This window comes from Mustela putorius, unplaced genomic scaffold (genome assembly GCF_011764305.1).
Source record: "Mustela putorius furo isolate JIRA1106 unplaced genomic scaffold, ASM1176430v1.1 tig00000083_pilon_pilon_pilon, whole genome shotgun sequence".
NCBI classification, from domain to species: domain Eukaryota; kingdom Metazoa; phylum Chordata; class Mammalia; order Carnivora; family Mustelidae; genus Mustela; species Mustela putorius.
In genome coordinates, this window is record NW_025421273.1 from 986321 (window position 1) to 998646 (window position 12326).

General features: G+C 30.5%; 1 protein-coding gene across 2 annotated transcripts in view; it reads left to right on the forward strand.

Moving 5' to 3' along the window:
* Positions 1 to 12326, forward strand: part of PCDH10 (protocadherin 10) — a 60042-nt gene that overhangs the window by 14127 nt on the left and 33589 nt on the right. The window lies entirely within an intron of this gene.

Sequence of the window (12326 nt, forward strand, 5' to 3'; positions counted from 1 at the left end):
AGATGAAAGGCATTTCATTGAATGCATTGGGGACAAGATTGCTACTCTAGACATTGATAAGTCCTATGAATAACGGAATAGATCTGCCACAGGATATATACATTGTGATGGCAACAATGATTAAACTGTTTTATGAAGGATTGCCCCTAACTTTTCAAATTACTCAGAAATACCATTACCCCACACATGATATAGTAAGTATTTTAGCATTTCAGAACCAAATAATTGCTCCTAAACTATTAGGAGTATAAATATAATTGTATAAATACAATATGTATGCTGTATATTGTATTGAGTATAAATAGTTGTTCCTAAACTATGCTCTCTATAAACTATTGATACTTGTTTTGCTTTATCTTTCGAAGTTAAAAAATACAAGGAGAGCACATATACTTAAGGAAAGTGTTGAAATGTCAAACATAGTAACTATGATGAAATTTGGATGCTTGAGTCCTAAAGTTTAGCTCACACATCTGCACACATTAGTGATTTCAAATAGCCTAAAATAGTTATGTGTGTTGCTAGAAATCAAAGAATGCATATGTTATTTAATTAAGAAAATTAAAATTTGTTTGCACATGATGCAGAAATGGTAAAATAAGTTAGGTTTTAAAAACTATTTTATTTTTTCTGTGTTAGCCAACTCACACCACTTAAAATTTAGGGTTTGGGCTGAAGTGTGACCTGGCTGAAAAATAAGCAGAAATAGAAGTATTTTATTGTTTTTACTTATACTATCCTTAGTTCTTCATAGAACTTCAGATTTCAGGGCTTAATGCTGTCTTATCTTAAAAATTATATCATGGTTCTGATTTAATAGACATAGACAATTTTATGGTTAATTTGATGGTATAAACTACAAATAACATCCCTGACCATTTTGCCCTCCAAATTCACATGAGAATAGTTGTTAATACTTGTACTATTTATCATCAGGCATGGAAATATTCTCACCTTCTACATTGAAAAGAATGTCCCTTACATAATTAAACTAAGAACTTGGCACCTATAACTTGTTTTTAACCAGAATGCCTAAATAATTATTGGAGTAGTAGTTTTCTTTTGTTGGACATGCATTTATTTTTTTAGTGAATATAAAGTTTACTTAATCTGAAGAAAGTAGCTGAATATTTATTTTTGTAGAGCTCTAAAGATAAAGCCTAATGAAGCTACCACTGTCATTTATAAAATGATCAGGAAATGATAATGCTTAATAATACAAATGAAATCATTGTCTATATCCAGGAACTTCCCATTTCTATACTTCTGATTATCAAATTTAAAATTAAAAATCACAAGGAACCACTTCTACACAAAAGCACGTGTATGCAAATGCTAAAAAACAGTTTGTGTTTTTTAAAATGCCCAAATACAACTATGTTTCCTTTTTCTTTTTTTTATAATGTGTAGGGAAAGATCCACAAAGATGATGCATTTAATGAAATGGAAGTTATTTTTTAAATCAAGAATAGCAATTCAAACTTGTTAGTCACAAGCACTATGAGCATGCTTGCTCTTATTTTTGTTATAATGTCGTAGTTTGTTAATACTTTGATGAAAACCAAAGGGATACACTGAAAGATTAAAGAAATAAATACAAACGTGTAAAAAATGGTTGTATTCAAAACTCAGTGTTTTGATTTATCTTAAAGTGCGAGTGAATTTTAGCGTAGCTTTACCTTTTCAAAGTCATAAAAAATACTAAAATATCACCTTAACTTTTAATAAAAATTAATCACTGTTTTTGACACTTATTAAAATAAAACATGAAAAAAATATTACCTGGAGTTTAAAAATAATACCACATTTTATTGTGAAGAATTCAAGAATTTCTTTAGTATTATAGACATCTTATTTAAAATAACAGTATTTCAAATGACACAATGTTATACAGAAAAAAAATAAGGAGCATAAAAATGATTTAAGTTCAAGAATAAAATACATAAAAGCTATATTATTAAGAAAATTTAGAAAAACCCAATAGTTAACACAACACCTAAATATGACTCTTGCAATCATTTTTACTTATGATTTTGACTTCACATTTTGAACATCATTGCTTACAACTTTTGTTAGTAAATAAGCATATCTTTTGGTTCTAATCAGCATAAACAGTACAGTAGTAAAGGTGTAAGGGTTCATTGGAAACTTGCTGATTTCTTGTCAATAAACCTAATCAGTGCCTAAGAATTGACAACAATCAAAAGACAAATAAAATGAAATTTCACCTAAAATACATTTGTGAAAAATCCTTCTTTCATTTATTTAAAGGGTCATACAGTAATAAATTATACTGAACGAAATGAAAAACATACATTGACATAATTTTTTAAACCCTTAATCCATGAAATTTTCGAGACTCACAGGGCTGTAGGGAACTATTTATTGAAGTGTCATGGTTCATCCTCTGTTCACATTACACAGCATTTAGACTAGTCGGTGTGTGCCAAAAAATTACTGGTTTTCTCCTGACCTAATTTTATTTTTGCCTACTTTTTGAGTCCTTTTGAAACTTCAATTCAACTCAATCTTAACATAACACAAGAAAAGATGTCGGAACTTTGAACCATCCCATTTGAAAAATTGCTGACATTTTACCTAGACTTTTTTCAATAAACATCATTTTGAGAAAGTTCTTTTGGGCATCTATGTTATTTCTATGGTGCACTTCAAGTTTTTAGTTGATTAAAATTGTAGAGCATGTTTTAAAATAACAATCCCTTCATTGTCTCAATCTGCCTTCTGTGCGTTTTTGTAATTTAACTCAATAGTTTGGTAAGAGCATACATAAGATTCAAAATAAAACAACTTTTCTTATTGATACACATTACCCTCATATTTACGAATCCTTGTGTATGTTTTCTCTGGGATTTCTATATTCCTGTAACGTCATAAACATAGCATCAGTTTATCAAATAATGAAGTCCATAAATAAGCATTATTATACAGGGCCTTTTTAACGTCTGTCTCTAGGTCCATACATCACTAAATGAATGGACATCTTTTTCAGGATATTGTTTTCCTAGTACATATGTTAATTTTAGTACATATGTTCCCTTTTTCTCCAAGTTGTGTTACTTTTTAATAATATCTTATTTCTGAGACTTTGGCTTCTCTCACTCTTCTTTATAAGAATAGCTCTAGATTTGTGAACCTAACTTTCTCACTTTTTTAGTTTAAATCTTTGTGACAAATCCCTGGTCTTTGAATCACACCAGTCCTTCTGTTTTTCATTAAATTCCTTTGTTTAGTAATTAAAAATTGATCTCTCATAATTAAAGTAGTTTACTCACCTCAGTTTTGTGAGCAGGAAATAAATGATAACTCAGGGTCAGGAAAAAACCCAATCCCAGTTCATATTCTCTGTATATCTACTGTTAGATTTAATGTTCACTGAATTTTATATTTTACTTCTTTGAAAAATGATAATCTATTCATGATTTGTATTCTTACTGCAGTTAGCTGATGCAACAGCTGCCTGGAACCTTCCTGTAACTCCAGATAACGGAGATATTATCACATTATCTTATTTCTTCTGTAGTTGTTCAGTAATGGTCTACCTCAATTAATACGACTTCAAGTGAAAGCTATAAAAATCCTTCTGAGGTGGATGTTCATTTTGCATCTACACATCTGGCAATTTCTGTAAGCATTTTGTTCACTTTCAGACATCAGTGCTTCTCAGTGACTTATCACCTGTCATTTAAAACCTGTGCCTTTGGGTGCATTGGAACTGGTTGGTATCCAATACTCTCTTGGCGTATTTAGACTCATTATCCAGCTATGCATGTTATAAATGCTAAAAAATTACGTGATAAAAAAATGAATGAATGGCTGAATGAGTATTTTGAAGTACCCAAATAATCTTTAATGCTGTCATTATACTATCATTCACACACACGTCTGTACACAGTTTTGTTTTGTTTTTTTCATCTCTAAGCAAACTTTATTTTCTTCCAATTTTTAAAATATGTTTTAAATTAGTTATCCTTCTCTCGTGGCTATTACAATACTACAAGTTTTTATAATGGGAAAGAGATTGTGAACTCATTCAAAATATTGATATGCACATATCCAAGGTGCTTTGTAAAATATGATGGAGTTTTTCAATACTCTGAGATTTTAAACACCTTTTAATTCATTCTAAAAACTTATATTCTAAAAAGGTGTTAAATTTGTTTCATACTTGTTAACTCTCTTAGAATTTAAATACTCCCTTTCGTACCAGATCTTTGAGATAATCTTTCCTTGACATATTTTACTTACTAGCAGCTTTCATAGTTTAGGTCTTATCTTTCACTTCTTTGTAAAGCTAATAGATACAAATTTTCATCTAGTGTAGTTACTTATTTTTCTTATATAATTCCCATGTAGGAATTATTTATTTGCATGTTATTAATTATATTTTTGAACTGACAGATACTTGGCTAAATAAAAAATATATTTAAGGTTTTTAGAGAAGATTTAATTGAAAGAAGTAATTAATATCTTTACTCAATATTTTATAATCCTTAGTATATGAGTCTCCATCTACTATTTAAAGAAGTTTATTTCATGTATACTTTGCATTTTATTGAGCTAACATTTAGCATGTTAATATTATTTATATACCTCATTTTATATTACAGATCATTTCCATCTTCTTTCTTATTTTGTAATTGGAAGTAAATCCATATAAGCACTTGCCCATCATGTGAGCCTAACAAAGGAAGATTATCAATTAAAATATAAATAGAATTATTCAATGAAAAGGATTATCTACTTGGGATTTTTTCCCCTGGCTCATCATACTGAAGATGTGTGGGTCAAAATTCAAATGCATTAAGTAAAGTAAAGAATCTGGAATATATAAATTCAATTGCTTATAAGCATCATTAAACATTATTTAATACTCAATGTGCCAGACAATTTTTGGGTGAGTCTGCTTCTTCTAAAGTCCTTTTAATAGGAATTAGATAGCATCATTTAGACAATATAGCTTGGAAATTTGGACTGTGAGGTTCATTGTTCAGGATTAAATAATACTATCAAATTAGGACTAAAATCAACATAATGGGAGTCAATTTAATGTTTCCCAAAGTATAATAAAAATCTTGGAAGTTTTCTATCGAGATCCAATAAGACTCCCTAATTACTTCATTAGTGGTCCCTAATCACCTACATCAGTTTAGGTGAGGACAGTATGGAGGATTTGAAAACACTGAATCCCAAATGTAATTACACACCAAAGGACATGGATAAGGACAAATTATAAACTAGAAATTTTCACAGATAAAAGTCAGGGTTTTATTTCTGAATCTTTCATCAGTACATTTATGACATTATACTTGTACATTATACCTAGGCACATACCATTTTCTTTTTCGTAGGAATATCTTTCTTTTAGCTATGAGATTGAAAAGATTATATGCGAATTTAATTTCAACAACATTTCCATTATCTGTACAGTAGAGTGTTATTACAAAACTTCCATAATCTGTAGAGTGTTATTAAATTATCAGTGACAAAAAAATGATCAATGATAGCTTTTAAATCATTGAATTGGACAGGTGATTGTAAACATATTTTCTGTGTTTCATTTCATGATTCTGTTGTGTGGATACATTTGTGCATATAGATATCTCATATAGAAACATTATATTTTTAATATGATTTAATTTTTAATTTAATCTCCCTATTATTTTAGCATGATTAAGTAATGGTTCCTTCATTATCAGAAGCTGCTAAACATCAGAATAGTGGTTTTTGAGAAACAGATAAGTGATGTAATAAATTTTGGTCTGTTTCTTTATTTTTAAGATACTGATTGTACTTTTTGAGGACCAGTGTATTATAGTAAAATTAATCATGACAGTGTGGAGGAAATAGAGGCCTATATCCTGAGGAAAGCATTATTGTTACTGTTTGTAAATATGTTATAATAAGTAGGACTTTTTTCCTCTTTTCATGCTGCTATTAGACACAATCCTACCCTAGATTTCAGTATTACCTGTGTTGGATATTCAATGGTGTATCTTACACGTACTAGACAAGTGAGTTAGTTTGTCATCTAGTGGTGTAAGATTCATTTTATGCCAATGACTGTATTTCAGCTGCCAGTTAGATAAAGACTGCATTATTCATAAAAAGTGTTATTTGTAAATATTCTTTGTTATAATTTTCAAATAAGTGTCTTAAAAAGGAAAAAAGACCCAAGCCGGGGAGAAATACATAAATAAAATCAGTATCAAATATATATTTCTTGAGTTTAATTTTGAATCATGCTAGATAAAGAATAGCCATAATGAAGGGAGTCTTTGTGAGCTCACTAAACATAACATTGGTTTTTGTCTCAAAGTGCGACACCTGGTAGAAAGTTCTGAGTCAACAATGACAACAGTATATAAAGTGTACATAATAAGTTTCTGGGATACACTTGATCGTGTATATAAGATAAAACATTTCCCATGTAGGTTTAATCAAAATAGTGTTAGGAATTGGTCCATAGATATGAAGGTGAATGTTAAATAGTTTAACTGTTGCTGTCGTTTCATTCTTACAAAACATAGAAAATCTGGAGGCTGACCTATAAAATTAATATGAAATTATTGTGTTCTTTCTTCCCTACTGTTAATAAACCTAATGCCAAAACTAGTCCTTTTGCTAGTCACTGGTGGTGTGGGTTTAAGATTTATTTGCCAGAGAAGTACTCATCAGATGATTATATTGAAGGTCATGAAATCAAGATATGTTTTGGTAGCTGTATCTTGATTCTTGAATTACCTCAATCTTTTTGATAAGAACAAAGGTAATAGAAAACAATACTATGTAGAACCCACAGAGTTCTACTAAATTATACTTTTAAACATAAAAATGATGGGTAATTTCATGCATATACAAAAATTGAGTAGTACTAAACTCTCCATATTCTCCAGCCTGAACAATGATCAATTCTTGGCCATACTTGTTTCATCCAAATGCTAAAACACCATCTTTTCACTCAGATTTTTCAAGCAAATCCAGAGATCCTACAGCTTACTCCATTAATATTTCAGCATATGTTTATTAAAGATTAAGTTTATTTTTAACATAACCACAAGAACAGTATTTCTTTAAGGAAAGTTCTTACTATCATTGGTTGTCTCATTATTATTCAAATTTCCATAGTTGTTTCATAAATATTATTTACTTTTACATTTATTATTTATAATTTTCTCATAAATATTATTAATATTACCTACATTTTATTAACTTGATTCATAATTAAAATAAGCTCCATACATAGCAACCCATTTTTAGTTTTTTATTTTTAAATTTTTATTAAAGTATAAAATACATGTAGAAAGGTGTAGAAATCACAAATGTATAACACAAGTTTTCACAAAATAAGCTCACTTGTATAATCAGTGATCCCAACATTAACTTGGTACCATGTCTAGTAGCCAAAAAGTCCTAGTACTTCAAAAAGTACCTCAAAAAACCTTGTATTCTGTCCTCTTCTACTACCACCCCAGGAAGTGTCACTATCCTGACCTCAAACTAAAAATGAAGTTTTCTGGGTTTTTAAATTTATATAATTGAATAAATGAAATAGAATATTTTTGTTTCACTAAAATATAATAGCCAGATATTCTCTCTGATAATATAGGGAAAGCAATCAGCAGAGCCTAAAATATACCAATATGTAAACTAAAAAGACAAGTTAGTTAGCATGTACTCCCCTTGAACATGATTGCTCTTAACTATTTTTGGAATTCTTACCATGTCTAGTCTTTCACAAATGCTTGGTACCTGTCTTTATATCTTTCTTATTTGTGGAAACATTATCTGTTAACTTAGTGGTATTTTATAAAAGCAAATATTTAAATATGTTCATTTGAATACCAGATTATATGTCTGTATTTCACATTTCTTTGAGTCTAGGTTAGAGGATTGTGGCAAATTGGCACTCAGGATGCTAAAAGGAGACTTACTAAAATAAAGAGATTAACCTTTTGGAAAATGGCATATCTAAAGAGAGTTTAAAAGGATTGAGGGACTGTGAATTGAGAAGAAAAGGGGAGAGGTGACTTAACAAATGTTAAGTGTTTAAACAAATACTACATAGATAAGGATCAGTTAATCTGTCTTTATTGAGAGCAGAAAGGAAAAAAATGGATCTATATTGCATCCTGAGAGATGTGAATTACACATTATGGGAAATATCCTGACCCTGACATTGGTATTTGCTCCTGAGAGATGTGGAAACGCTTTACCTAGAGAGCTTTACAACTACAAACGTAGGCATATGTCAGCTGTGATTTAGTAGAATGGCACTTTCTAGCCCTGATATGTATTTCCTGCGGAATACGCCTTTCCCAGCACTGGGGCTGGTGAAGGAGTGAAGAGGATGAGGCTCGGTTTTACTGGAGGACAAAGGAAAGGCAAGTGAGAAAGCCTAGGTTTTTATACATTCCTTTCCCTTTCTGTTTCCGTGTAGATGGCTTGTATTCCTGAAGGATTTTGAAAGGGAAAAAATTGGATTCGTAAAGCCTTTTTTGTCCCCCTCACATTGAATTGCAAAGGATGGTTAAATATCCAGGACCAGAAATTTAGAAATCATAGTTTTAGAAGGAAATTTGCGGACATGTGTATAGGGCAAACGTCGAGTATAAAATGTCTATTACATTTATAAATATATAGAAAGATACGCAATATATAACATAGATCATGTCTTTTGAAAGTATGTGTTACAACTTAAAAATGTATATAATAATAATAAACAAAAGGAAGACAGATGACTAGATTTTAAATATCTGACTTTGTCAAATACTGAATCTTCATTGAGCTGCTTTATTTCTCTTATAATCAGAATTCTCCACTTGTGGTATCATTTTATCTTCTGCTGAATTTTAAGGAAAATCCTTGATATCAGTTACTGTGAAATGGCTCACGATTAAATAAAAAAATGAAACAGACATTAATAATGATTCAACGTCAAGTTGCCTCTTTTTTTTTTTTTTTTTTTTTAAAGATTGTATTTATTTGAGAGAGAAAGAGATAATGAGAGAGAGCAGGGAGAAGGAGAAGCAGGCTCCCTGGAGCAGGAAGCTTGATTCCAGGACCCTGAGATCATGACCTGAGCTGAAGGCAGATGCTTAAACCGACTGAGCTACGCAGGTGCCCCAAGTTGGCTACTTCCTTAAACCTAGTAGTAACATGTGCTTTCTTAATTATTTTGAAAGATATTGCAACACACTGTATATGATTATTATATTTTGGTTACTTTGGAGAATAAATTAAAATGTAGCATTGGCCTGAAAACAGAAATCATGAATGAATTACATACTTAAGAAAAATAAAATGAAAAGAAAAATAATCAAATGGGAAATTGTATTAGCTAAACATTAAGTCTAAATCTACTAACAGTAGTAGCTACTATTGAAGGTCCATTTTACAGGCAAGAAAAGATGAAATAAGACACGATAAAGGCACTGATTTCATAAATACACAACCAGTGTTATAAGGTGATAGTTATTTTTATCTATCAAGGGTAATGAAGTAATTTTTGAATTATATATAGGAATAATTTGTGATTATATAAATATACTTAATTATATAGAACCAAAGGGGCTGTTTGGTATTAGAGAATGTAAAAATGCCTTTTATTGATAGACTGGAATGAATTCTATCTCCTTTGAACTTTACTAAGCTAAGTATTTGGGAAATCAGTATTTTTTAATTATTTATGGGATGGTGTGAAGATAATTATTTCTCAAATTATAAGAACAAAATATTGACTCATTGAAATACTGAGAAAGGTACTTTTTTTTGATGCAGGCTTACTTAGAATTATTTTTAGGAAGTACTTGATATTAAATGATTTAATTTTCATCGCTCTCATTTAATATCGAGCTTGGAATCTAGGGACATAATTCTTGGGAATTTAAATTACTTGCTTTGTAGGAATTCTTCATAGAAATTATATTTTCATAATGCTTATAGGGAAGTTGTGCTAATATATCTAAAATGGGGAGATATAATCTTCCCCTTAAATAAAATCATTTAAGATAGTTTATAAAAAATATATTATATTGCTTTGAGGTTAATTTATTCTATTCTAATTTATTCTAATTTAATTTAATTCTATGCCCTTTATTAATCTTTCAGAGTTTTTCATATTTCAATTACTTCCTAATTTCAGAAGGATGTTGATAGGTCCTATTATTTGTAATACTATTATATATTGTAAAGTAGTGCCATGGCAGTGTAGAAGTATAAGGAAAGTGTTTAGCTAGCTGTTTAGGCATGTCTTCCCAAGCTACTGACAAAAACAGGGTGACCCACATTCAAGAAAACTTATTGTTGAGATCCTGTTATATTCCAAGCATAGTGGTTTTCAGTTTTGTTCGCCCTAGAACTATATTACATAAATGTTTTCTAGGCCAACTATATAGGAAAATGATTATGGCTCATGAACTCATAACCATCACATGCGAAAATAAGATTAATATCTTAACTTAAATACATATGTAATAACGGAATCAATTGAAATACTTGAGAGATATCCAGGAGGAAAACAGAAATATTATGAGAAGTTTGGTTGAAAAAGTAAAGGGCATAAGGTCAGGTTCATTGTTAGTGATCATATATAGCCTTATGCATCATCATTAAGTAGAAGGATACAGTATCTTCTGCATAGATCGACATACTCAGATCAGGTCATCTCAGTGTCACCTGCTCTGTGCCAATCTAGAAGTACGCAAATATATATTTAATTATTGATATCTCCCCACCCTATGCCTCATGCTAACTACCAGCCCTCTTTAGAGGTAATTTTGGGGAAAAAAAGAAAAAAAAAAGAACCATATTATGACACTAGTAAAAAGTTCTCAACTCCCTCTTTAAGATGTGCATGAAGCACAACCTTACTTACCTCATTGGATTGTGGTCTTGGCAAATACTTGAAAAATATTCTAGTTTTGTTTTCAGGGTAAGTTTTCCCAAGCGTCACCAATTTTATCGATTTTGACTTTATGATAACTCAAAATTATTTTCAGCAAATACCACTTTCTGATTTTGTTCTTATGGTATATGTGTACTTCCTTTGGACTTGTAGCCCATGATATAATTACAAGAGTAGGTCTTTATATCTGTCCTCCTATCAGAGATATGATGTGGTATAGTTAAGAGCTCCGTTGTAGGGCTGATCTGCCAGGGTTCCAATACTGATCCAGCCAGTTATTAGCTGGGTGACTTCTATAATTTCTTTAACCTTCCTGTAACTCATTTACCTCATCTGTGACATAGATCCTCAAAAGCTCATTGTAGAGATTAAATTATTTAACATATCTGAAGCAGTGAGTGCTTGGGCCCAGAGGAAGCACTCATTAAGTGTTCAAGGCAACCATATATTCAGTTAAAATTGGAACAATGACATCAGCCTGAGTATGGAGAAAATTAAAATTCTGGCTCAAATAGAACTAATTATGCTTTCTTTTACTCCCAGAGAAAAATCAGACTCCAAATGTTCTTTTCACAATATATCACTATTTTACATCTGCAGTATATATTCTTTCATATAATACATATTTTTTAAAAGTACAGTATCCCTATTTTTCTTTTATATCTATGAAATCAATGAAACCGATTGAATAGAACCAAAGGTGTAATGACCACCATTTTATGGTGATGTTAGTGACAAAGTGTGATTTTAAAATGTCATGTTCTCATTATTTTACTTACCTTGTGCATTTACAATGAGTAAAGATACTTGATCGTGTACGACAAACAGTAAAAATAATCTGACAAAGAATACACTTTTGAGATGATAGATTCTTATTTCAGTATAAGCAGCAGCATATTATATTTGAAAATAAAGAATTTATATTTCTTCAGGCCAAAAACAAAAATTTTAAGTGATACGAATAAATGCCCATATCTAATTTGACACAATCTACATTTTGACAATCGTACTAACACATTAGAATAAATTCTGGCCTTAGGCAGGGCATTGTTACTCCAAAGAGTTCTGATATCCTTGTGTCAGAGACGCAGATGCCCAAAGATCATCACAAAGTAAATGTGAAAATGGAGTCTTTCTATAGGATATATGATAGATATCTCTGTCTGTCATAAATCAGTATTTGAACATGCAGAAGCTCAGATATTTTCTTGCCTCTTTTTCTTCACTAAAATCCCATTTGATAAACCTAATTCTCTGAGGCAGCATTGTATATTTAGGTTTTTGTAACTTTGTCTTTAAAAGTCACATAGAACTAGCAAGTGATGTCAGATGCTCATTTGAGAAGTGCCTAAAAATCTACCCAAACTTTACTTTTTGTTTATGGTTTTTTTCACTGGGCTCT